At 39.9% G+C, this 27,894-nt stretch overlaps 1 protein-coding gene and 1 long non-coding RNA gene across 3 annotated transcripts in view; one reads left to right on the top strand and one right to left on the bottom strand.

Moving 5' to 3' along the window:
- Nucleotides 1–27,894, bottom strand: part of spon1a (spondin 1a) — a 226,078-nt gene that overhangs the window by 56,185 nt on the left and 141,999 nt on the right. The gene's annotated exons all lie outside the window — the stretch shown is intronic.
- Nucleotides 113–19,755, top strand: LOC133569887 (uncharacterized). 2 transcript variants are annotated; one of them, XR_009809970.1, is made up of 4 exons: nt 113–378; nt 14,718–14,930; nt 16,113–17,035; nt 17,152–19,755. It is a non-coding gene; the product is annotated as an uncharacterized LOC133569887 (long non-coding RNA). The 2 variants fall into 2 exon arrangements; XR_009809969.1 differs by having other exon boundaries at nt 16,113–19,755.

Raw genomic sequence — 27,894 nt, 5'->3', positions numbered from 1 at the left:
GTTGGTTGTTGTTGAAGTTTGTGTGGCAAGACTTGGGGGAGGGGGAGAGAGGCCCATTGTTCGGTGATGGGGGAGGGGCGGAGTTGAAGAGGGGGAGGGGGGGCCAGGTAGGAGTGGTGGGGGTTGACGTGGTTTTCGCAGGTCTTGGTGAGGTCGAGAATAATGTGGGGGTCCAGGTGACGCGGAGATGACCCTCAGGGTATCGGGAGAGGTTAGGAAGACCTCCGCACTGCCGACTTTAATGGCGGTCTTCAAAAGCCATTACGCCGTCCGCCGCCGAGCCGCTGTCCGGGGCTGTCTTCCTCCGTCTCCGGGCCGCCAACCGCACCGATGATCGAGGTGAAGTCCTCCATTGTGCCGCCGACCGCTGGAACGCAGGTGAGCTCGTGTGGTGATGAACAAGTGAGAGCTGGCATAGGTGGAGAGCTAATGTTTTTATCATAGCTCCAACGAGGTCCCGCAGCTACGCTAGCTTCCGCGGCGTCATTAGCAACAACATTGCCAGGCTTCGCCAGGCGATACCGGGTGGTTATTGGTCCAGGGTTTAGTTCAGTGCCTCCTGAGAGTAGAAGTACCAGTCAGGGGGCTTGTTTCTTCTGTTCCGATCCACTATGAGGCATGAGTGGATCACATTACTTCCGAAGCCCAGGTGCTTCGCTGATGAATTACCGAGGAGGTAGAAATCGCTGTGATTGTCCATTTCGCGTTCACGACTCTCACTTTCAAGAGGGTATTGTATCCGTGGTGGTTTCATATATAAATCCGTGATCCACAGTAGAAAAATGAGGAAGTGTGGGATCATCCAAGCGGATAATTGTATTCCCGAGCGGGAGCGAAAGAAAATGTGACTGCTCATTTCGGCATCCGGAAGTACTACCAATAACATAACATAGAATAAATAAGGAGACATGGCAATCAAAACAATTATCAGTTAGCGATAGACAACTATTTGCTTTGAATATTCTTGAATAATAATTGCAATTAAGAAATATAAACAACTGGAAGAATGTAGATTCTGAGTGTAATAGTATAGATTAATTGACGTATGGTCAGTGAAGTGAGTTTAAAATGTTACTTAAAAAAATACATAAAGTAATACGTATAACATTTGAATTAGGAGAAAAATAACATTAGCGTTCTTAAATCATCTACATGGTGAAGTACACAAAGTAAGCAATATAAAAGTCCAATTGTGATCTAGGACATTCTCTAAACAGAGATGGACGCACTATTGTGAAGAGTAGAAAACAGCAGTACTACAAGTACAAAAAACACAAACAAAGAAGCAAATTATGTAATTTTTAGGATTAACTAATTACTGTAGAAGTTGGATACCAAATTATGCTGAAATAGTAGCTCCATTAAGTAAATTATGTATAGAAAAGATCTAAAAATGTAATCATCTGTAGAAAAGACATGCAACAACAAAGTACTCCAAAAGAAAAAAAAAAATGGATAAAAAGAAACAGAGTCACATTGATCAAAGAAGACATCTATGTATGTCCATACAATAAACTTATCTTACCAAAAAATCTGTATAAGTGGGTAGCAGTTTTGAGCCATGGTTGCACTCATCGCTCAACAGGAGGGATATGACTAGCCTCATATAGAAGTACTATACTTCCTATAGTTTAATTTGTATAAAAAAAATGTAAAGAATTGTATACAACATCTATGCATGGATTTTATTGAACTAAATAAGAGTGAAGGAAAACTATATTGTCTGGTCATAGTAGATGGATTGTCAAAGTGGGTAGAAAATTTCCTAAAGGAAAAGCAGATCTGCTAACAGTAGCAAAAGCATTAAGCAAAGATTTAGAAAAAAAATGTACAGGACATGAACATTACAAGTACAACAGGACTCAGACCATTTGAAATAATATTTGGAAGACCTTATCAGCTACCAAAAATTTTGGAAAAATCAATGAAAAGAAAACATTGGCATTCTCCAAGGGGAGATAGGTTGTAAACAACTAAGACACCATTTGAAAGATAGTGGAAAGACCAAGTTGAGTACACTTGGCACATTGTAAAAAGGTCATATAATGGCAAAAAAAGTATTTGGGATTGTATTTGTGTTATCAAAGGGACATGTTAACTAGCACAATACAAATTCCACTGTCATGGTTGTAAGCATACCATATGATGATGTGTCAATGTTCAATAATAATTGGTAATTGGTTCCTGTATTGGAAATGAATTAGTTCCTTATGACGTAGCAAGTAGGAAAGGCTACAAAAACTGATTGTGTTGTGTGTATAAGCCCAGACAATTACTCAAGATGAGTAAAAAAAAAGGTTTAATTGAAGTAATGAATAAAACAAAATTGACCTTGTAGCTAAAGAGACAAACAGAAACCAATATTTTATAAATATGTAAAAAAAAAAAAAAAAAAAAATCAAATTACACCTGTATTAATTAGCATGCAAGGCTCTGTACAACAGTTAGGAAACTTATCATCAGATAACTGCTTACACATAGCAAATGTATCAATATTTGTACAAGAATTGTTAACACGCCTGAACAGTTTGATACCTGAACATTGGAAAAGAACTAGTGCAAATTGTTGTAGATCCAATTTTGATCGATGCAATGGGTGTCCAAAGAAGTGTATCTGACAACTATAAATTGGTAAATCAAGTTGTAGCTGGATTTGAATCATCCCGTCTACTGGTGGTGTACGATTAACAAGAATGTTGACAGAATAAACTACGTCCACTACAACGTACAGAGATTAGAAAATAACACAGGCCGACTTGAAGCCGTCGCTGATCAACTCGCCGCCACCTTCCTTATGGCTTTTCAAAACTGTATGACGCTAGACATGTTAACGGAAAAAGAGGGCGTGTGCGCAATATTGGGTGAACAGTGTTGCATGTTCATACAAAACTACACTGATGTAGAAAGTAGCCTGACCAAAGCACTGGAAGGCCTGCACACCCTTAACGGTAATATTAAAAAGCACTCTAGCATTGATATATCTATGTGGGGTGGTGGTTGGACGTGTTTGGAGAATACAAGTCTTTGGTATCTAGTATCTATGGCCGTGTTCAGCAAGACTGACGTTGTGTGAATGTTGTTGTTCTCTGCTTAACCGCTTGATTACCACAGCGATTAGCCCAGCAGACGATAAAGCTGTTCAGATGCACTTCCTTGTGGAAGTGCATCAAAATAGATTAATCTGAAGATGAGAATACATACCTGGATGGTGTTCCTAATTTATTTCCAGAAATGTCAAAATTATGAGGGAAAAATTGATGTTAAATTCTGAGTGTAAACATAACTTGGTTCTTGGAAAATGAACCAATAACTGAAAATTGCAAGAAGAAGTTTTTAGGGATAAGGACATCATGGGAAAGTGTGTGTGATAAACAGGAGGGAAATGTTAGAATATTTGTTTCTAAATTATCACAAAAAACTTTGTATTACATTGTGTTCCTGACAAGAAGACAAAAGGCTGTCATTGAAACCAACCAAGAAGAAGGCTCGTAAAACTCCACTGGGACTTCAAAGCGGACATATGGCAGGATCTGCCCAACTTCCAAAAGAACTCTTTTTGAAGTATTTTACAAACTCTTTTCAAACTATTTTATGGAACTCTCTTTAAACTATTTTAAGGGACTCTCTTTGAAGTATTTTATGGGACTATTTTTGAACTATTTGACAAACTTTCTTCGAACAGTTTGGTAACCAAAGGCAACACTGTTTACAACCCACTTTCTTCAGGAATCAGCAGTGGGCAGGAGGGGGGAGGAAGTCAAATAAAGTAGGAGGAGTACAATATTTTGGCAGAGCGTGGTGCAGAACTGTACAGAGAGTCAGTGGCCATGTCTCTCCTCAGATCTGAGTCCAAATTTAATTCTGTGTCTGTTTGATTCGTTGCCTTTTGTCTTGTTTAATAGAGGCCATCAGTGTTTGAACCTGACAAAATCAACTTAAGTTATGGAAAGAAATGCCAACATATCATTGCCATGTTTATTATTGAAGTCACAAAGTGCATTATTTTTTTAACATGCCTCAAAACAGCAGCTTGGAATTTGGGACATGCTCTCCCTGAGAGAGCATGAGGAGGCTGAGGTGGGCGGGGGTAGATTGTAGCATCCCGGAAGAGTTAGTGCTGCAAGGGGTTCTGGGTATTTGTTCTGTTGTGTTTATGTTGTGTTACGGTGTGTGGATGTTCTCCCGAAATATGTTTGTCATTCTTGTTTGATGTGGGTTCACATTGTGGCGCGTATTTGTAACAGTGTTAAAGTTGTTTATTCACTTGTGTGTGCGAAAAGCTCTAGATATTATGTGATTGGGCCGGCACGCAAAGGCAATGCCTTAAAGGTTTATTGCCACTCAGTACTTCTCCCTACGTCCGTGTACCACTCCGTACAGCAGCGTTTTAAAAATTCATAAATTCTACTTTTTGAAACCACGCCGATAATTTCCGATATCACATCACATTTTAAAGCATTTATCGGCCAAAAATATCGGCAGTCCGATATTATTGGACAGCTCTACAGTTTGACCATATTAATACAATATATAAACTAGTTCCTCATTCTCTTTTATTACATACAATTGTTGGATCAAAACAAAGTTAATAGTACACAATAAATAAATAAAAGCCAAATTTATCTATTCCTCATTAAACTATTTTAGTTGTTTTTCGCCCTCAATGTCCTCTTATGTACAGTGAATTATTCCCGATCAGTATCGACAGATACTGATCGGTGACCAATCGTCCCCAATTAATAGTATGATTGGTTTTCCTCCTTTGTCGTATAATGGGAATAACAGATGTACATTACAGCAGTAACTCGATTTTGTATGATTCGTAATATGTCTTTGTACTTTGTGCAATGTCTCCATTATCACTCGTTTGCACTATTTCAGCTGATGCGCATCATCAGCTGAAATCCAATGTGTTGGTGACTAAGTCTCTGTAAAAAAAAATGGAGAGGAAGTATTTTAGAGTTGGGACAATATACTGTCCATCCAGTATTGTAAAAGCCTTTTTGTGATTTTGGCACGCTAAAAGGCATACATTTGTGTCAGAAAGTTGCAATGTTTTAAGGCTTTTCCAGCAGGCACAAAACATTGAGACAACGTTGATTATACATACATGTCCTTTAAAACTGACTTTGAAACAATTTTGCAACATCGTTGTATTTGTAAATTGAGACAATGTTGGTGTCTTACATTTAATCCACGTTTTTGGTTTGGAAATTACTAAATTTTAATGGTCATATCAACGTCACAATAAACATTGAATAAACGTTGTCGAAAAGTATTTGTGTTGTAAAATATTGATTGAAAGTTACCAAAATTCAATGGTTAAATCAACGTCAGAACCCAGCATTGATTAAACGCAGTCAAGAAGCATGTTGTTCCAACGTTACATTTCAGTTGCTGAATGTTGAGACCTAATTCAAGAAGTTCTTAATGTTTTAATACCTTGTGCCTGCTGGATTGTTTTTTTCAATAACACCGAATGAACTTGTGATTCTAAAAATTTGTCATCAACATTTTAAGTGTTCCTCCTGGGACGCAGACCCTGGTCGTCCTCATTAAAGGCGAGTGTGCCGACCACCAAGCTAAAGGACGAGGCTGGCCAACTCGGCAGCCAGCACACTCGAAATGGTTGGCGAGTGGGGCTTACTAACGTACACACGGTGCAGCCCCACTGGCTGGCCCCCGTTACACTTACAATGTTAAGCTAAAAATGCACAAGATTACAGCAAAAATTGGAAAACAAATACTACATTGATGTTTTACTCGTTTAAACCACACCGACTTAAAATAACACATTCAATTGAAGTAAAAACACACATTTGTATTGAAACTCTTTGTCAAATGACTCTGTTTTAATTATTTGTAAATAATGTTAGTAAAATATATGATGTCTCTGTTTTCATTTTTGGTGATATAACACCCAATTTCATTTTTGGTGATTTAACACCCAATTCCAACCCTTTATGCTGAGTGCCAAGCAGGGAGGTAATGGGTCCAATTGTTATAGTTTTCGGTATGACTCGGCCAGGGTTTGAACTCACAACCTACCTATCTCAGGAAGGACACTCTAACCACTAGGCCACTGAGTAGGTTGATATGATCAATTGCTTATTGTAAAGTGTTTTATTTTCGTATATTTAAACACAGTGTGTGGCTAGGTTTTACAAATATATTTTTTTAATTAAACCTTTGCCTTATTTTTAAGAAATACTACAGTATTTTAATGTAGGTCATTATGATGGTACTTGGAGAGCTAGGTTTTTTTCTCAGGTAGTGAAAAAAGTTTGAAAACCACTGCTATAGACTAATTCCAGTCAGGGGATCTTTTTGATTTTAATGTATTTATTCTTTATTGTGTGTGTGTGTGTTTTATTTGTTTATAGAACACACACATACTCCACTACTTTGTGTACTCTATACCTTTTATTGTCCAAAAACAATGTTACGGCGCTATATTAAATGGAGACAGGTCAAGCAATAGGACCATATGACAAAGGGCCACTCAAGCTGAAGCCTGTTAAAATAAGATTTATGGATCATACATTAAAAAAAATAAATAAATAATACTGGGCACTAAACACTGGGAAAACTAGGTTTGTAGAATGTGCCACCATTGTTTTAACAAGTAGGCTTTCCTTCCACTTACATACTTTGAACAGATTTATTTCTTTAAGCTCCTGTATGAATATGTCTCCTTGTCCATTAAAACCTATCTCCATTCCTGAAAAATGAAATGTTTTATGTGCTACTTAGGACTTAGATGGATTCTATACAGAAAGCGGCAAAAGTAATACAGGCTGCAGTGGTCAAGTGAATAGCATGCAGACTGCACAGTCAGGAGATCTGTGCTCTAATCTCCATTTGGATATCTTTGTGTGGAGTTTGTATGTTGCCCATGCGATTTTGCCCTGTGCTTGGCTGGCGACCAGTCTAGGTTGTTTCCTGACTCCTGCCCAAAGTCAGCTGGGATGGGCTCCATTTTACCCGTGACCCTAATAAGGATGAGTGGTATTGAGAATAAACTATTGAAAAATGATACAGCTGGTCCTTGAACCACGAACAAGTTCCTTTCCGACCACTATGATGTAAGTTCATTGTTAGTGTAACTTGAAACCAGTGGCTGATAGTGGTCTTTCAAATCGGGCAAGCTCATTTTCATATAGCTATTTTCTAAACACGAGTACAGACTCCAATAACAGATCAAAAAGCTATATTTTCCAGAAAAAACACTTCCGGAGATCCTCAACATCCGTTGGGTGGGACAAAGCCCATTATTTATCCAATGACTGTCTACTTTGGCTGCAGTGGAACAACCCACTTTATGCTCCTCTATTGAAGACAATGAATGCTCAGCTTCATCACTGTTTAATGCACTTTCAAAATCACAATCATTGAGAATAAAGTTGCATCAGCTGTCACGAAAGTTACGAGCATTCTCACGCATATTTAGTCAATGAAATGTCATAATAATAATAGATTGGTTTTATATAGTGCTGTTTAAGACACTCAATGTGCTTTACAGACAGAACAGAGAACCATCATTCATTCGCTCCACATTCACACATTGGTAAGCTCCATGTTAATACAAAAGTACATATTTGAACCCTTTTTTAAGGTATTTAAGGGGTAGCTGACCTTCCCTTGCAGTCGTAAGATCACCACGGCTCAAAACTAATACCACAAACATACAAAAATCAACACGTATTTCACTGACACAGTTTACAGAACATATGAAAGACATACAGTAATACAACTATCAAATACCAGAAATAAATGTGAATGTAATTAAAACGAAAATAACTCTATACGGGTTTCCCTGTAGTTGTCTTGCACACTGGAATCTGCATTGCAAGGGAGGAAGAGACAGGCTTATTTGGAAGGAGGAAGTCTCAATAATGAGACCACTACACTTTTTAGTTATCACTGTTCATTTCATTGTAGAAGATCCTTTCACATGTCCAATAATACAATGTTCATGCTTGATGATAGTCGCTGCATTTGGGCAGTTCAGACCCAGGTATGTGGCCAAAATGTTTTTTTTACTTCTCCACAGAGGGTTTTACGATGGTAAATGGGTTGTACTTGTATAGCGCTTTTCTACCCCTTTTTAAGGAGCCCAAAGCGCTTTGACAGTATTTCCACATTCGCCCATTCACACACACATTCACACACAGACGGCGGGAGCTGCCATGCAAGGTGCTCACCAGGACCCATCAGGAGCAAGGGTGAAGTGTCTTGCCCAAGGACCACAACGGACGTGACTAGGATGGTAGAAGGTGGGGATTGAACCAGTAACTCTCAGATTACTGGCACAGCCACTCTACCAACTTCGCCATGCCGTCACAATGCTGAAATCCACTTGGGGTTTTAATATCACTTTCCTTTTCTTTGGTGCATTGGCCGCATGAAGAGTGTGCCTTATGCTTGGGAGACCTTATGGATGTTAAAGTTAAAAAAGACCAAAAACAACATCCTTCCTAAGTATAGCAAGCACGCCTACATATTACTATGCTCGCACATAGCTATTTTTGTTTCATTTTGTACAGTATGATAGTTTATGGGAGGGAGTTTATGATAGTTTATTATATGGAACAGTAAAAAAACAGGGTTATCTGTAGTTTTCCTGCACAAAATAACATATTTTTAGAGAGAACCATATAACCCAGGTGCCATTAGAGCACTTTTTGAAAACATGGTACCACACCATAAAAAGCCTTGATGACAGTGAGAAGAGTAGTTATGTTTTATCTTCAAACTTTCACAACAAATTTAACTGTCAAAAGAAAATTAAATTGCTAACAGAAGACACAGTTCAGGTTTCAAACGTTACACTTAGCATTGTTATACTTTGCCATCCTATTTTATTTACCACATCTACACAGATGTCAATCTCAACAAAACGCCAACACCAATGATAATGAATAAATAAGTTATTCTTCTGAACTTCCACAAGTATTCACAGTTCTTACCATGTCTTTCATAAATGTCTGCACAAAATGATGGACATAAACTCACTTCAACTAAATCACACTAGTTGGGCATTTTGTTTAATGACCGGTATAGTACAGAATTATTGGCTTAACGACAGACTGTCAAACAGATCATTAACTTGCAAAGACTATAAAGCGTCTGAATGCATTTCATGTTTAAGTCTCCTGTTTTCATTAACGACATTCATACAATGAAACATGGTGGTAATTAATATGAAAACGATGACATGTTACATTGACTAATGTTTCCATCACATCTGCAAAGATTGATGACTGTCTTGCCAAAGTGCAAGCAAAAGCAAGATTAGTTTCATCACATGTTTTGTCTGCAACACGTTATTTTCACTGTCACACATTGGCACAAAACACTTTCATCACATACATTGTAGAGGTTTTTGAAAATATATATATGTTTTCAGGAATAAAGGTCAGCTAAAAAGAAAAACATCGGACATCAAAGTAATCTACTGCCATACACGTATTGTGTCAGCTATGTTAAAACCAACTAAAACAAGCAAACACAACACTAAATAAAAGCACAAAATGAATATGAAACCACCTTCTGTATAAACCTGTGTGAAGTCGGCCTCCTGCCCCACGAACAACTCTGTTGAAATAGTCTCATTCGTTTGTGCTGGTTCGTACAGTGGAAATGGTTGTTTGTGCTGCTTGCGTTTCTGAATCATCACATATTCTCATATAGGTCAAGCAAATGTCACCCCACCCTGCCCCACCCCCGTTCTCCAAATTGAGTCCATTATAAGCCAAAATAGTTTCATTTGTTTGTGCTACGTTTTTTGGGTGCTTTTGTTTTCAAGATATGACCGTTTCATATTTCTGGAAGTGACATTATAGCCGGGGCTTCACGGTGGCAGAGGGGTTAGTGCGTCTGCCTCACAATACGAAGTTCCTGCAGTCCTGGGTTCAAATCCAGGCTCGGTGGAGTTTGCATGTTCTCCCCGTGAATGCGTGGGTTCCCTCCGGGTACTCCGGCTTCCTTCCACTTCCAAAGACATGCACCTGGGGATAGGTTGATTGGCAACACTAAATTGGCCCTAGTGTGTGAATGTGAGTGTGAATGTTGTCTGTCTATCTGTGTTGGCCCTGCGATGAGGTGGCGACTTGTCCAGGGTGTACCCCGCCTTCCGCCCGATTGTAGCTGAGATAGGCGCCAGCGCCCCCCGCGACCCCAAAAAGGGAATAAGCGGTAGAAAATGGATGGACATTATAGCCTGTATGTTACTCTAGTAAAGCACTGTACAAGTACTAAGTAAGCAGTGAATAATATGACTGGACTAGATCATAAAAAACAAAATTCAGCTCTAGAAATGGAGAGTAATGGAGAATGAACACAGGATTTAAGTTTAAGTGGTACCAAATTATAAAGAATAAGAGGAAAAATAAACAACAACAAACAGACATGTAAATCCGAATGGCCATTCACAGATTCAACAAAGTCACAGAACCATGGCCGGCTCTACGCAGAGCCCCCTTAAATAACAAGCTACAAGTCATTTGTGATGCTGTTAATGACGGTAAAAATGAAACATAAGGTATATATATCCTGCTTAGCAGTCCTCCTCTGCTGTCCTCTGTTCAGAGTGGAGTCCCTAGCAACGGACCGTTTTACTTAGCAACGGTCTGGCAATCGACTGCTGGAATTCTTTTTCTGTTGTTTTTCTTGTAATTCTACATAGTCAACCTTTAATGTTTCAATCTACATTTTGTAATAAACAAATTATAAGTTTCATTTGATATGACCAAGACACCTAAAAACAAAAACACAGCCGTTTTCATCAATTTACAAGCAAGTGGGCAACACACACACATTGGAGTGAATGAATTTTGTGCCCAGATGAGTGCCCATGTTCACTACATGTGACAAACCCAAGACAAGTGACCTGTGTTTGACGGACCCCTACGTAAAGCTCCGCCCCAGGCTGTAGTCCTGTACTGTTGTAGTTTTTCTTCATGTAATCACAGCAGGTTTTTTCTGTTGTTGTTCAAGCTTATTTATTTTCTGCTCCAGCTTCCAGCAGCTCACAAAGAGAAAGTTAATGCTCTGTAATGCATCCATTTTTCAGAGCATTTAAAAAGTCTAGTCCTGCTCCTGCATGTAGTAGTAGTAGCAATGATGCTACTGCTAGTACATCAGGGACAGCAGCTAGCAATACTGCACCTTTAGCACCAGCAAGCAGTGTTTCTCCTGCACCAGCTCCCTCCTTTCCCCCAACAAGCGCTCCCCCAAAGCAGCCTGCTCAGCTACCCAGTGACTTAAATGGCAACACACCATCTCAGCCAATACTGGGTGGCTACCCAAAGCGTGCATTTGGTACAACATTAAGATCATTCAATCCTGCCTGGTACCGCACACGACCATGGCTAGAGTATTCTGTGGTGCGAGACCCCTGCTTCTGTTTCCCCTGTCGGAAATATGGCAGCACTGTTAATGTTTCCCCCCCTGAGGGATTGCCACCTTATTGTGGTCAGGGGGTTTGCGTGCCTCAGGTAAGAGCTATACCAGCAGGAGCTTAGTCTTCAGGTGGGACACCCAAGTTGGACAGGTCTGAAGGTAGAGGCCTGACAAAGTGCAATCCACTACTCCAGGTTGGGGTTGAACACATAACTAAAGACCCATTTCCATGAAGAAAGCATCGTTACTATAAGCACAGAAAAAAAGTGCTGGAGCATGATGTGTACACATGATGCCCCCTTCACATTTCTGACTTCCCCCTCATATAAGCATGCCTAGAACCGCCCCTGCACAGAACGTTCAATATTTACAGTATCAGAGTATTTGATTCAGTCCTTGTTTCTACCAACGATGGTATAAGCGCACCATGAGTTCAGAGTTCATTAAACGGCCCCGCAAAGTCCACATTGTGGTGGCAGTGTCCAGAGTGGTTTTAGTGAAGGGACGGGGGAAAAGTGAATGTTCAGAAGGACCGCAATGAACACGTAGCGCTTTGTTAAAAAAGAAGGAAAAACAGAGGGCGGCTGCTGAGGAGCCTCCTACCCGCCCGGGGCTCGGTTGGGTGGATTCAGTTCAGTTGGTTCGGTTCCAGGCATAAAGCGTCAGACTCTAGTTCAGGCTCTATTCTGCAGATATATCACACTCAAACACTCCCGCACGACGACCCACGGCTCCGGTAGTCGGCTCCTGCAGCAACCTCGTCCAGCGTGTCCCTCTCGCTCTTACCGGGAGCAGCCCAACACCGGGTTTTATGCTTGCCGCGTTAGGTCACGTGACCGCGTGACGTAATGACGCAAGCAAGGACAGCTTAGACGACGAAAATGAATAGGATATTTAAAGTTAAAGTTAAAAAGTTATAGTACCAATGATTGTCACACACACACGAGGTGTGGCGAAATTATTCTCTGCATTTGACCAATCACCCTTGATCACCCACTGGGAGGTGAGGGGAGCAGTGAGCAGCAGCGGTGGCCGCGCCCTGTAATCATTTTTGGTGATTTAACCCCCAATTCCAACCCTTAGCGCTGAGTCTCAAGCAGGGAGGTAACGAGTCCCATTTTTTTAATAGTCTTTGGTATGACTCGGCCGGGGTTTGAACCCACAACCTACCGATCTCAGGGCTGACACTCTAATCTAGAAAGGATATTTAAATAGAAAGGATATATAATGGGGTTTTGAAAGGTTATTTAAATAAAGGATATTTAATGGGGGCTTCACGGTGGAAGAGGGGTTAGTGCGTCTGCCTCACAATACGAAGGTACTGCAGTCCTGGGTTCAAATCCAGGCTCGGGATCTTTTTGTGTGGAGTTTGCATGTTCTCCCCGTGAATGCGTGGGTTCCCTCCGGGTATTCCGGCTTCATCCCACGTCCAAAGACATGCACCTGGGGATAGGTTGATTGGCAACACTAAATTGGCCCTAGTGTGTGACTGTGAGTGTGAATGTTGTCTGTCTATCTGTGTTGGCCCTGCGATGAGGTGGCGACTTGTCCAGGGTATACCCCGCCTTCCACCTGACTGTAGCTGAGATAGGCGCCAGCGCCCCCCGCAACTCCAAAAGGGAATAAGTGGTAGAAAATGGATGGATATTTAATGGGGTTTTGAAATAAAATTTAAATATAAAGGATATTTAATGGGTTCTTGTCACCCTGGTTACAACATCCTGAGGTTTCCTCAAAATAGGGCAAATTATCTCAAATTGAGCCAAACTAGTCTCATCCGTTGGTGCTAGGTTTGTGCAGTTTAAATCATCGATTGTGCTGCTATAATTTATGAATTATTAGCAATGAATACTCTAGGAAATGACATCACGATCGAACCATAGTTCTTTGTTTCTGAACAAAACAGTCTAATTTCTGGTCCAAACAATAACTAAATAGTCTTAATTGGTTGTGCTATGTTTTTGTTGGTGTGTGTAGCTGAAAGTATCGATTGTGCTGCTATAAATTCTAAGTAAATGATTACGATATCGAAAGTGACGTCACCGCTTCCAGTAAATCAATTAAGTTGTTTTCATTTTTTCCTGCCATGTTCGTATGCTATGTGCTGCCGCCCCTAAAATAATTGTTGTCCACTTTTAAAAAGTTTGCTTTAATTGCTTTGACAAGTTTCTTTCATAGCAATGGCACTAACATTACCTATATTTCATATGTTTGATACTTATACGATGTATTTGGTATTGAAGAAGACTTAAAAATGAAGCATCGCCGTAATACATAGAGTAATGACTGAGGACACCACTTTATTTAAGGGTAAATAATAGACTATTTTTTACAAATGTCCTTGTTTGTTTTAATCTGACAAACTCCATAGTCCGTCTTGTCCAGACAACTGGAAAACAATTTATTTGTAGTTATATATATTCAAAGGTGACTGCATATAAAATATAACAATTGCAGCTTTAGTTCAATGTGCAAATTGGAAAATCATCCATCCATTTTTCTACCGCTTATTCCATTCAGGGATGTGGGGGGTGTTGGAGCCTACCTCAGCTACAATCACCCTGGAAGTGGCGATGAAGTCGCCACTTCATCGCCGACCCACACAGACAGACAACATTCACACTCACATTCACAAACTAGGGCCAATTTAGTGTTGCCAATCAACCTATCCCCAGGCGCATGTCTTTGGCGGTGAGAGGAAGCCGGAGTACCTGGAGGGAACCCACGCAGTCACGGGGAGAACATGCAAACTCCACACAGAAAGATCCCGGACCCGGTATTGAACCCAGGACAACACAGGACCTTTGTATTGTGAGGCACATGTACTAACCCTGTGCCACCATGCTGCCATTGGAAAATCAAATAACAATTTAACATTCAAAGATGAATGTAGCACGGTGAAATAGGGGTTAGTGCATGTGCCTCACAATACGAAGGTCCTGAGTTCAATTCCGGGCTCAGGATCTTTCCGTTTGGAGTTTGCATGTTCTCTCCGTGACTGCGTGGGTTCCCTAGAGTGTAAATGTGAGTGTGAATGTTGTCTGTCTATCTGTGTTGGCCCTGCGATGAGGTGTCGACTTTTCCAGGGTGTACCCAAACCTTCCTGCCGAATGCAGCTAAGGTAGGCTCCAGCACTCACCGCGACCCCAAAAAGGAAAAAGCGGTAGAAAAATGGATGGATGGAAAGATGAATATAGAACAAATATGAATGTAAACACTAACTATAAATTATGAGAAAGTCTCTAGTTCTTTGTGTACAGCACATCATGTGGGAAGATCATTGTTGTTTCTGATGCTGCTTGTACACTTCTCAGATCAACCTACAGCTCCCAGACACATGCAGCCATTTTGCAGTAGGATACATCATGTCCAAGATCACTCTGGGTCAAGCCTGCCCGAAAAGCAATGACTGCCCTCAATGTGAAGTCCTGTCCATGGAGCACCATGTTGGAGGGGAATTCATACAAGGAAAATCCTCCCTGGTGGACACGCCTTTGGGCTGGAGTTGCTGAACAATGGCTGCCAAGGTCAGGGTCAATACCCATCCATCGTTCCATGTTCTACCACTTGTCCCGTTCGGGGTCGCAGGGGTTGCTGGAGCCTATCTCAACTGCACATGGGCGGAAGGCGGGGTACAACTTGGACAAGTCGCCACCTTAATGGCAGGGCCAACACAGATAGACAGACAACATTCACACTCACATTCACACTCTAAGGGCAATTTAAATAAGTTATACCAGCCTCTCACTGTGGGTAACCCTCCCTGCACATATACTATTTCTTGTTTGGGTGTCTTCTCTGATTGACCGGAGGCAGTTAATGTCAGGAAGACTGAGTCCTTCTTCTTCCACAGCAGTTGCAAGATGAGAGATGCCAGAAGCCTGGAGGACACTAATTGAGATGAATGCAACAGTCCGTGTGCTTTTTTTGCATAGCTTGCAATATGGTGAAGAACATTATTTTAACGAATACGTTAAAACAGTGTTCTTCAGTGTTCTCTGTGTCATAGCAGAAATGTTGCAATGTGCATCTATTTGTAGCATATGATAAGTTAGTCGGACAGCTTAATTTATTGTCTTTAGAAGTCTTGTCCTTGCTACATAGACCTGTTGTGTTACGACCTGTGTGGAGATGGCTTTTACCAGTTTAAGGAACTTGTTGCTGTATTTGTTGCAACTTACAACATTTTCAAAACAAATGCCTTCAGAGAAAGAACTACAGAAGATCTGACAAAATACATTTAATGCACAAGTGTTTAGCACAGTGAGTATCACCTGTCAGAGGCTGCTTATGGTTTCCATTTTTTTTCAATTGCAGTTTTACTTTTTTCCGGCCTGCAGACGGAATTGGGGAGCGGTATAGCTTGGTTAATGGCGGTTCGATTCCCGCTTATTCCATCCTAGTCACTGCCGTTGTGTCCTTGGGCAAGACACTTTACCCACCTGCTCCCAGTGCCACCCACACTGGTTTAAATGTAACTTAGATATTGGGTTTCACTATGTAAAGCACTTTGAGTCACTAGAGAAAAAGCGCTATACAAATATAATTCACTTCACTTCAACTGCACTCATTCTGGACAAGGGGAGAACTCATCTTCCTATTTGGGTGGAACCATTTGCCCTCTCCAGTTTTCCATGTTGGGTCTGTGTTTGTGGCAGTATCAGATTCCTCTTAGGAGTAAACATCTTTTTGTCTCTTCTCTTCTACAGTGGATGCAGGGTCAATGGCAGCATCATCTTTTTTTTTTTTTTGCAGAAAAAATCCACATATTTCCTTTGATGAAGGTAAGATGGCAAGCAGTAAAACGATCCACCCTTATAGGTAAGTTTTCGTGTTTGAAAATACCTTGTTTCATATTTTTGAACTTCAACTTCGGCTGAACTCGCTGTGACGCGGGTGCTGTGAAATAGTGGCACCATTATTCCTGTCTAAAGTGGTATGTAATTTACAAGTTTTATTATATGGGGAATAATCTCAGGGAGGACGTAAATGTTATCGCAATCACCATCAGCCATTGCCAGTGACCTGCTCTCCTCACATATTTCAGTTACTCACTGTCGGACGTCAGTCTAGATCTGAACACATGCATCCACTTATTCCTGTTCTTCAACATTGTCATCTGGAATAGCGACGCACTTTTATGTAATTTGTGCTCCCAGGTAATTCTTCCATCTTTCTGATGAGAAAGTGACTCCAGAACTATCATTATCTTCGGCTTCACTTCGCACCACAATAGTGATAACACACAATAGTTATTTTGCATGCTCCACAGACCAAAGATCTGTATTTTTCTTCAGGCAATCCCAGTTGCAAATCATCTTGGTGCAGTGTGCAACATCAACCCTTAAATTATGAGGTGGTAGTTTTGCATCTGGTTTATCAAGAAAAATGTTAAAGCATTCATCTATGTAACTTTTCAAGTCAGGAGAAGGAGTAAACACCTTCACAAGAGCTCCTAAAATGGCCAGAGAAACATCACTCACAATTTCTTTTGGAACAGGTGCACCTGTACAAATCCATTCGGTCAGCCAATGTGCGATGGCATTAACATCATGTATCTCCGACAACATTTGCACCACTGGGAGACTGCTGTGCCGTGTCAGAACATGCTGATACAGGAAGATATGACCAGGTGAGCCATTTGGCCTTGTCAGTTTTCCTACAACTGAGCCAGTTGTATCAAAACATACTGTCTGGACAGCTTTCTTTATGAAGGTATTGCTCACATGCATTTTTGTTTGACTCCAGTAGTGACAGAAAAACGTGTCCAGTCCAATATCTCTGATGCGACCACCATCCGGTGAATTGTATTTTAACAACTGCAAGAAATAATCGGATTTTTGTCACCTAATTTCAAATCATTCATTTGTTTTTTGCGTCGCGCAGGGTGGCTGAATTGGGCAGATGAGTTGGCTCTGGATTCCCAAAGTCCATAAGTGTGCCTGTAATGCCCTCCAGACATTGGGTTGCATCCTGCCCTCCCTGCACTAAGTGAGAAGGTGTTTATTTATATTGAACAAATAACAGCGCTAATATGATAGGCTGTGATTTAGTACTTGACGTGCTAGCGTTACTGCTGCTGGGATGAGATTGGAGCGGTTAAAAGATGCGACTTTCATCTTTAATTACTGGATGCGATGTGTTCAAATGTTTCAGCATATTACTTAACTGTCCCCCTCTAGATGAAAGTAGCAGCCTTTTAATTATTACAAGTAGTGCTAATACAATCTTTTCTTGTAAAATGCTAGTGTTTGGTCCACCCGGGCACTGCCATTTTTTTAATCTCTTACGTCACTGCTCACTTTGTGTAATGATGTCATCCCCACCCGGAATAATTGTTAAAAGGAACCGTTTGAAAAATGGTAAGCACATTTACGTAATTGATACTGGGAACCAGTTCTGAACAAGAACCTGTGATTGATTCTCATCCCTACCATGATTCCTACCTTATCTTGAGGTTCCTTAAACCAAGTAGTAAATTTGCAATGGCGCTGTCTTTTTTTATTGGAATCTCTAATTCAACCTTATTGTGGTCTATGTTGACAAAACAGTTCTGTTGACATTTTGGCATTGTTTAACAGTATCCAATGAAGTATCCAACATTGTGACAGCATTTATAAGTCATATGAAAATCATCACAGATTTCTTTTAAACAAAATCAAAAAATACCAGTTAGTTTCTTTGGCATCATATCGCCACGGATCATAATCAAGTTCCAGTTTAAAGAGCAACGTCAATGTCACAATATAACAAAATCATAGTGAATCTGCACAGCTACAGTACTTTTGGTGGCCTTTGATCTTTAGGGGGAAGACCGAGGCTGAAGTTCAGAATTAATGAAGTACAGTAAACATCCTCCACCCTGCGATTTGTACTGAAATAGTAAAACGTGATATAAAGCAGTGCCTAAATGTACAGTGCATCTAAACACAGCCAGGACATAAAGGGACACTTTTGCAAGATACCGATTCCACATTACTATTTGTATTATCATCTTTTTTTTTTATTTGGGTTGATCCAAGGTGTACAATGCCTTCTGCCTGAGTGAAGCTGGGAAGGCTCTAGCCTTTCCGCAACCCTGGGAGGGACAAGCGGGAGAAAAATGGATGGATGGACATACATTTTGTTCAAAATAGATATGTATTTATGTGAAATATACCAGAGGGAAAGGGATTCATCTGGCGCCATTCCTGGGTGAATCTAGCATGAGAAGAAGGTGGGGTGTTAATCATTTTGCAATGCAGTCTGCTGAAAATGATGGAAAGCACCACTGTAAATAGCAAATAACGGCATGGTCAAAGTTGGAATTGGCACAAAAAACATTATAAGATATTCAACTAAAGTAGGTAGTTCACTCCCCAAATCATCACGTTTCAGGTGTCAGGTAAACCCTGACGAATGGGGCCTTATGAATCCCCTTCTTACTGTATACTGTTTTTTTTATTTATTAGTTCTTCTGGTTGGACTGTTTACTGTGGCACATATTAGCGTTGCACAGTTATGGCAAATGGGTTATACTTGTATCGTGCTTTTCTACCTTCAAGGTACTCAAAGCGCTTTGACACTTTTTCCACATTCACCCATTCACACACTGATGGCGGGAGTTGCCATGCAAGGCCCTAACCACAACCCATCAGGAGCAAGGATGAAGTCTCCTGCTCAAGGACACAGCGGACATGACAAGGTTAGTAGAAGGTGGGGATCGAACCAGGAACCCTCAGGTTTCTGGCACGGCCACTCTCCCAACGGTCCCCCAGTTAAAAAAAGTGTCCCCTAATTAGGACTTTTACTGTATGTGCTATTATTTCTTTTGTCTCCTTGTGTCATTGGTAGACAGGTATATCATTTGTAAGATTATAAATTCCTCACATGGACTGACTTTCATGACATGACAGAATTCGGCAGCAATGTCCCTGGCTTTCTCCTGCCGAACATAATTATCCAAGTTTTCGACAGCCTGTCATTTGCTTCCATTAATATAACATGGAGCTAAGTAAACATATCATTTTGTTGCATCTTCTAAGATGATGCATTAGTGCACCAATATTTACCCATACTGCATTTTAATGATTTGTTTTCAGCACTTTGTAACCATCATTCATCCTATTATTCAGGATTGATTTAGCGGTTTCATGTCAACAGTCCTTTTTCTTTCTCAACAATATTGCTCGGATTTATAACACTCTTGAAAATGTGCATCTGGGAAAGAAATAAGCTTCGCAAAGTGAATACATGAATACTGATGCACTAGTTGATCTATATCTGTTTTTAACTGTGATAAAGAATACTGTTTCAAAAACACTTTTTTACATTTTAATCTTGTTTGTTGTTTTTTGTTTGCCATGATTAATCATTGTTGAACTAAGGCAACCATGCATTGCGATTTTCAGTATCTGACCAACGGGAAGCATACAACAGATGTACCACATATTTGATCCACACACAAAAAAATAAGGAAGCGCAGCAAAGCGATGCAAGAGTATTTGTCAAAGTCAGTGCTGCGTGTATTTGAAATAATCTTCAGCATTTTCTACAATTGTGTGCTGCAGGGCTGCAGATAATCATAATTTAATACTGGAAAGCCAAACACAGAATTGTCTTGAACAAAGTCTGCTTATTACTTACAGTACATCAAAGATAACTTAAAGTGAATATATATATATATATTTTGGACATTAAAAAACTGTAATGGACTTCAAATACAGTAAGTGGTTGAGTAGCCATATTAAATCAATGAACTGCTCAAATGTACTTTTCTTTATTGTATGCAGCAACCAGTTAGCCTCAAATTGAGACCAATTTTAAAGAATACTGGATGAGAGCAGCATTTTTTACACATCTGGATAGTACAACTAACTATCACCAATACCTCAAACAAAATAGTGGTTATTAAAGACCAAATTAGCGGGTTGTTAAAAGGGAACTGCACTGTTTTTGGAACGTTCCCTTTTGTTCGCAATCATTTTGAGAGAAACAACGACGTATGTATTTTTTTTCTTCGATGCAGTCCAACCCCTAAAATTAACGTAAATAAAAGTCTGCTAATATTGGAGTCCATAGGAGGTCTTCCATTCCACCCATAAATCCCCATATTATTTATCCAACAAGCGCCAACAATACTCCATTTACATTTTGTGACTTGAATATTAACCAAGTATTAGCGATATTGTTATTATAAGTGCTAACACAGAACAACTATTTATGGCAGCGCCATGATCAGAAGGAGCTAACAGCTCGTGCTGCTAAGTTGACCTCATTAGCTGGTGAGCTGCTTTCTCGCCTCGGAGCTCTTGAAAGTTTATTCGAGATTATAATATTATAAGATTATAATTGCTGCAAGGTTCTTTCCCCCGCGATGCAAATGAACCACTCCGGACAGGACGTGCAGGTAGGAACATTATTTATTCTCAAAAACTCAAAGAGGTACAAAAACCCCACAAAATTTCGACGGAACAACATGCCGATCGCACTTGAAGCCAAGGTTACTGCTTAGCAGAGACTAAGGACAAGCGGTACTCATGTAACAGGAGCCTGGAGCAAACAAAGAAGCCAGGTCAACTGACCGGCAAAGGCAGGCTTAAACAATGCCACTGATTAGTGCTCGGTGAACAGGTGAGTGTCTCGAACATCAACCAGAGGCAGGTGAAAACAATAAGCAACCATGGCAACCAAAACAAACTCAAGGGTACACAAAACAGGAAATGAGGGAGTCCAAAACTAACTGAAAATAACAAAACACGAGCCGGGTCACGGATCATGACATATTTTGAACAAGTCAGTTTTAAAGTACACACATGTATAATCAATGATGTCTCAATGTCTTTTGTGTGCTGGGTGAAAATGTTGGTGTGTCTCTAGCAGAGAAGTGTGCGTGCAACTTTATGCACGATGTTGGAACTCAGGACTGTTGATGGCATGTTAAGGTCGTTACAGTCTATTAACTTAGTGAACATTAAACAGAGATATGGACTCTGCTGGGAAGCTACAATATCATCTCCTGCCTTCTCCTTCACCCATGCCAGAAGCTCCTCAATCATAACGCTGTCAGAGCCGAACAAAAACTGTGCCAGACATACTGCACAGAAACGCTGGAATCCGGAGAGAGACAAGGTTCATACCCTGAAGTAGGGTTGGTTTTACGGTATACCGGTACTCGTAAAGTACCGCGATACTAATGAATCATAATCGGTACTATACTGCCTCTAAAAAGTACCGGTTCTCTTTTTTTTTAATGGGCATGACGGCGAGCAGTCGTCACAATGCTGGTTTTACGAGCAGAGGACCATGTTCGGCAATGCACAATCACGGAGTACTTACAGGCAGACCTGGTGTGTGGACAGAAAAGGGAGAGTGGACACATTTTGTCTCAAAAACTAACAATAAAGGTGAAGTTATAACACTGAAATGCTGCTCAGCAAAGGGTGCTTAAAGACATGGCTAGCTAGCTAGCGGCTAACATCCATCCGCAGTCGGCAGCTACTTTTTAAATCACTAATCCTCGCCTCCATGGCGACAAATAAAGTAAGTTTCTTACAAGTATCATCATCCCTGCAGGACGAAGAATAGCTAAACATGCTTCACTACACACCGTAGGAAGATACAATAGCTCACCGGCGTCAGCGTTAACAAGCTGGCGATTCACAATGTAAACAAACGCCATGGGCGGATCTACACTTGACATCCACTCTATTGATACCAAGTACAACAGCATATCTAGTCCATACTACAATGACAACATTGATATGTTTTATAATCAAAAAATATTTTTTCATTTAAAAAAAAATCATATTATGTTTATAAACTCAGGAAATATTTCCCTGGACACATGATGACTTCAGTTATGACGAATGTATGATCCTGTTGCTACTTGGTATCAGATCAATACCCACATTTGTGGTATCATCCAAAACTAATGTAAAGTATCCAAATAACAGAAGAATAAATCGGTATTATATTCTAACAGATGTGTAGATAGAACATGTTCAAACAGAAAATAACCAGATTATACAGTAAATGAACAAGTGGATTGATAATAAATTTTCTACTGTTTGTCCTTCATTATTTTGAAAAAATAAGATAATGGGAAATGACACACTATATTACTGCATACACCAGCAGCCAAAGTAAGAGCTTTTGTTTGCTTACTTAATACTAAAAGACATATATTCACTATTTTATCTAAGGCCAAATGTTTCGTTCATTGCAATAAGCAACATGTTTAATGGACTGTAAGATTTATTGTTGAAATAAAGCCAATAATAAAAAATTTTAGTGGTCCCTTTTATTTAGAAAAGTATCGAAATATGTTTTGGTACTGGTACCAAAAAGACAACCCAACCCTGAAGCATATTTTTTAGTTGATAGTTGAATCCAACTCCTGCGAATCAAATCGTCAACCGTATATCTCCCCAATTGTGTGAGATATACAGTACAGTTCCAGGGTAGAGAACACCAAATATGGTAAAAGTGTTGTATGTAGTGTGTTTTGACATAGAAAGCCAAGGTAAATATATTTAAAGCAACAAATCCAAGCATTTTCATGATTTGTGTCCACTGCAGAGCCATTTATTGACACAAAAGCTGATTGCGTGCCTGCTTGTGCATTAATGGCCTTGCAATGCCTGCCTTGTCACACACACTGCAAGTCATTCTGAGCACCGTGTGTATTTGTCCCTAATGTACAGCTGTGGTCATGCAGTCTCAAGCGACACAGTGGATCACAGGAAGCTTGCAGGCAAATTCAGACTCATTTCAAACATGTGCTGAAATTGTATTAACCCTTTAGTGTGCTTGTCTTTTTTAGCTTTTCTTACTTTGGGGAAAAAATAAAGGAGGTTTATGTGAACATGTATGAGTTGTCTCACAAAACTATGGAGTGTAACAATTCAAAGTCTAAATATTTGTACTCTTCTGTGATTAAAAATTATTAAATATTCCTAGTTAGTGAAGGGCTTCACGGTGGCAGAGGGGTTAGTGCGTCTGCCTCACAATACGAAGGTCCTGCAGTCTTGGGTTCAAAATCCAGGCTCGGGATCTTTCTGTGTGGAGTTTGCATGTTCTCCCCGTGAATGCGTGGGTTCCCTCCGGGTACTCCGGCTTCCTCCCACTTCCAAAGACATGCACCTGGGGATAGGTTGATTGGCAACACTAAATTGGCCCTAGTGTGTGAATGTGAGTGTGAATGTTGTCTGTCTATCTGTGTTGGCCCTGCGATGAGGTGGCGACTTGTCCAGGGTGTACCCCGCCTTCCGCCCGATTGTAGCTGAGATAGGCGCCAGCGCCCCCCGCGACCCCGAAAGGGAATAAGCGGTAGAAAATGGATGGATAGTTAGTGAAGCTTTTATTATGAAGACAGCTTAACCTTGGAACATTTCCTTTCTATTTCCATTTGGAACAAATAAGAATGTTCTTTTCCTAGGAATGGCTTATGTTAAACCTTAGTTTTGCAATTTTGGTGGACCACAAAAGGATTTAAAAATGCTTCCGATTAGAAGAAAACATTATATAGAAAACGTATAACACAAAGAACTACAGAGGCAAGATACCAAATGTATAAAAACAAGCTAAGTAGCATGCTACAAATATGTAGAAAATAATATTCTAGTCAATTAATAAACAGGAACAAAAACAATATGAGAGCAACATGGAGCATCCTTAAAGGAATTATTCAAAATTGACATTAAGAGGAATTACCCCCAATACAACATGAATGAAGTAGTAGAATATTTTAATAATTACTTTGTAAAAAAAAAAAAGATTCCAGACCTAATTTCAACTGAGGACTTTAATGACACAACCGATAGAAATCCCAACTCAATGTTCCTCACGAAAGTGACACAAAAGGATCCATCCATTCATTGTCTACAGCTTGTCCCGCTTAAGGTCGCGGGGGTGGCTGGAGTCTATCCCAGCTGCGTTCAGGCGGAAGGCGGAATACACCCTGGACAAGTCGCCACACCATCGCAGTGTCAAAAATGTTCAATCTTTACACAAATGAAATTGGTAAAGTTATAAAAGACTTAAAGTTAGTATTATTTGGAGACGATACAACAGCATTTTGTTCAGCAGAGAACACACAGAAGCTAACACAAATAATAACTCAAGAAATAAAAAAAATTAAAACGATTGTTTGACAAAAACAGACTATCTTTGAATCTCAGCAAAACTAAAATAATGATATTTGGTAACAGTAAAAGGGAAATTCAAATACGGATACAAATAGACTGAATAGACATAATAATAAATCCAATCTAATTTCTAGGTGCAATAATTGATAATAAAATGAACTGTACATCTTATATACAATACACAACATAAGTTGGTAAGAAATACATCAATAATAAATAAAGCTAAATATGAATCGGACCAAAATTCACCTCATATTCTTTACTGCCGGCTAGTGTTACCATATTGGAATTAGTTTCAGTTTCTGATTCAGTTTAATTCGAACATCGTTACAATACAATTACAATGTAACGCATTACATATTTCCAGTTTTTTCATTACAGCATGTCCAGAAAGGAGTAGAGAGAAACTGAGTTTATTAAATCCTACTTCTTTTCATATCATAGCAGTGTTATCCCATTCCTTTATTCTCTGTTTGTAACAGAAGAGTGAATAAATAAATAAGTAAATAAATTAAATAAACCATAAGTAAACAAATACATACATTAATACAAATATTAGACGTATAAACATCCATCCATCCATTTTCTACATATATACAATAATTAAAGTTCTCATAAATAAAGAGTTAAGTAATATATGGTTCAGATGAATGAGATTATCTCTTTTTTTATGTTAGATGGATAGAGTTCTTTCAGGAAAAATAAAAAGTTCATCATCATTGTTCTTTTTTGTACTTTGTGAACACTTGTGGTGTGAAAAGTTGACTTAAACTGAATCATAATAGTGCTTTGTTTGATTTTTTTTTGCTTAATCCTTTCCATAATTAAATTCCACGTAGTGATATGCTAAATGTTATTGTGCAGAAATATGGGAAATAACTGCAAAAGTACGCTTTAGTCACTAACCGTGTGACAAAGATCAATTAGAGTAATGCATATAATGTTGGATATCTAGAACATTCAAACCTTGTATTTATTGAATCGAACATATTATTGACATGTCGCAATGTAGTGAAATTGCAAACAGCTGAAATTATGCACAAAGCAAACTATAACCTGCTACCCAAGAACATAAAACAATTCTTCTCAACAAAGGAAGAGAAATATAATCCCAGAGAAAAATGTAACTTAAAACATTTGTATGCATGTATACGACTTAGTATATCAGGATGTGGAAATAAGTTTTGAGATGTATTAAGTAAATAAATCAAACAGTGAATTAATATGATCCATTTTAAGAAACTGTTCAGACCATGAAGAACCATGGTAAACATGCTGAATTTATTGATCTTGTTCATCTCACTATATGGCATACAACTTACTTTACTATTTATTTTTTGAATGTTATAATTTATGGAGTTTATTGTAAATAAATTTGGGAACAGAAAGTAAACAAAAGTGTTAGCAATTGCTATGTAAAGGAAAAGGGGTAGGAATAAAAAAGCTCTGCTTCTTCCGACTCCTTTTCGAACATGTAAACAAGAAAAACTGGAAATTGTTTTGTATCATTTTGTAATTGTGAGCATGTTCAAAATAAACTCAAACCATTACCATAGTTGCAGTAGTTCTGGTGAAATTATTTTTTTCTTTGTACTTTCACAAATTAGCATGCCAACACACTGAATGATTTACGAGATAAAATGAAAATATGGATTCCTACCACCATATTTCTGCATGCTTTTTATTAAATCGGACACACAAGATACTGTGCAATCGTAACTAAGTTACTTGTGGGCCTTCAGATCTTAAAATAGTTAACCCATAATCTGCAAGGCCAGGCTAAAAGCCTGATACAATGCAGTCTACCATAACACCAGGATGTTTAGACTTGAAAAAGGAAGAGGTATTTATGGAAAACATTACCGTGGTCTGCAAACCAGGACGGTGAACGTTGCCAAAGTAGGTCTAAAAGTAATATCAAATGTCTGTTGGCTAGAAAGTGAGGAAATCAGACAGTTGTTGATAAAAGATATGATACGCCAACATTTTCTGCCTTATCAAGAAAGCTGCTGAAGATGTACATTTCTGCTTTAATCACGCACACTGTTAAAGCTAAGTCTTCATTGTAAACCAAGATGTCAGTCATTCAAGGTATTCCAAGATTACACTTTAGGGCTACAATTACTGTACACTGCATACCCAAATCTGATTTGTTGTTAAATCCAATTACTTTATGTAGTCGTTCACATTATCAAAAGAAAAAAATACATGCGACTTCTACCTAAGCTGTTGCAGTTTGTGGGGTTAAGGAGCACTTGTTGCTACGCCTGTAACAGGGACTGTGTGGGTGAGGAGGCAAAGCGGTAGGGACACTGACGTAAGTCCTTTTACATTTTAATCACTTTTAAATCAGGCTGTCTCTGACTAACGATTTTCATAGTCAATTCTAAACCGTTAGATTTTGCCGATAATCTACTATCAGCTGAATCTAAGGCATTTTATTAAAAGAAAAATAAACATGGTGTGAAGTGAATTTTATTTATATAGTGCTTTTTTTCGCCAGAGACTCAAAGCACTTTACATAATGAAACCCATTATTTACAACTTTAAGCTGCTGTAGAAACCTGCTGCTTCCGGGTTCTCGGGACCACCAAGGACTGACATGACAGGCTTTCAAAGTTCGACAAGGTTTATTTTTCAATAGGTATTTTCTGCTTTTCAGCAATTGTCTTTTCTTTGTGCTCTCCAGCAATTGTCTTTTTCGTGTGTGTGTCTTGCGTGTGCTCCAACTCCAACTACTTCTGCTTCTCGACTGCTGCCTTTAACAGAGCGACAGGTGATTAGATAAACACTTCAAGCTGTGTCATCCACTCACCTGTCGCCAATCTCGAAGCCGGTCCTGCAACACCCCGCATCGCCGCAGGTGCGCAGGCCACGCCCACCACATACCTCCACCGCCAGACTCAGGCCGGGACGCCGTCCGGCCGCGCCTACTCCCCCCTTCCTCCCGGGAGAGAGCGGGACAGGAAGTCAGCCACGGCCATCTGTGCACCTGGTCTGTGGATCACTCTGAAGTTGTAGGGTTGCAAAGCTAGATACCAACGGGTGATCCGCGCGTTGGTGTCGTTAATGCGGTGGAGCCACTGGAGGGGTTTGTTGTCCGAGCAGAGGCTGAATGAGCGCCGCAGGAGGTAGTATCGGTGAGCCCTGACCGCCCACCTGATGGCGAGGCACTCCCTCCCCACTGTGCTGTACCTTGCCTCCCTTTTGGATAGCTTGCGGCTGATGTAAAGGATGGGCCGGTCGACCCCCTCCACCTGCTGGGACAAAACATCTCCCAGTCCTCTGCCCGAAGCGTCAGCCTGCAGACAGAACGGGAGACAAAAATCAGGCATGTGTAGGACCGGCTCCTCGCAGAGGGCCT

The sequence above is a fragment of the Nerophis ophidion genome, linkage group LG02 (assembly GCF_033978795.1).
Source record: "Nerophis ophidion isolate RoL-2023_Sa linkage group LG02, RoL_Noph_v1.0, whole genome shotgun sequence".
Classification (NCBI taxonomy): Eukaryota; Metazoa; Chordata; class Actinopteri; order Syngnathiformes; family Syngnathidae; genus Nerophis; species Nerophis ophidion.
Note: the sequence above shows the minus strand (reverse complement) of the source record. Positions and strands in the feature narration are given on the sequence as shown.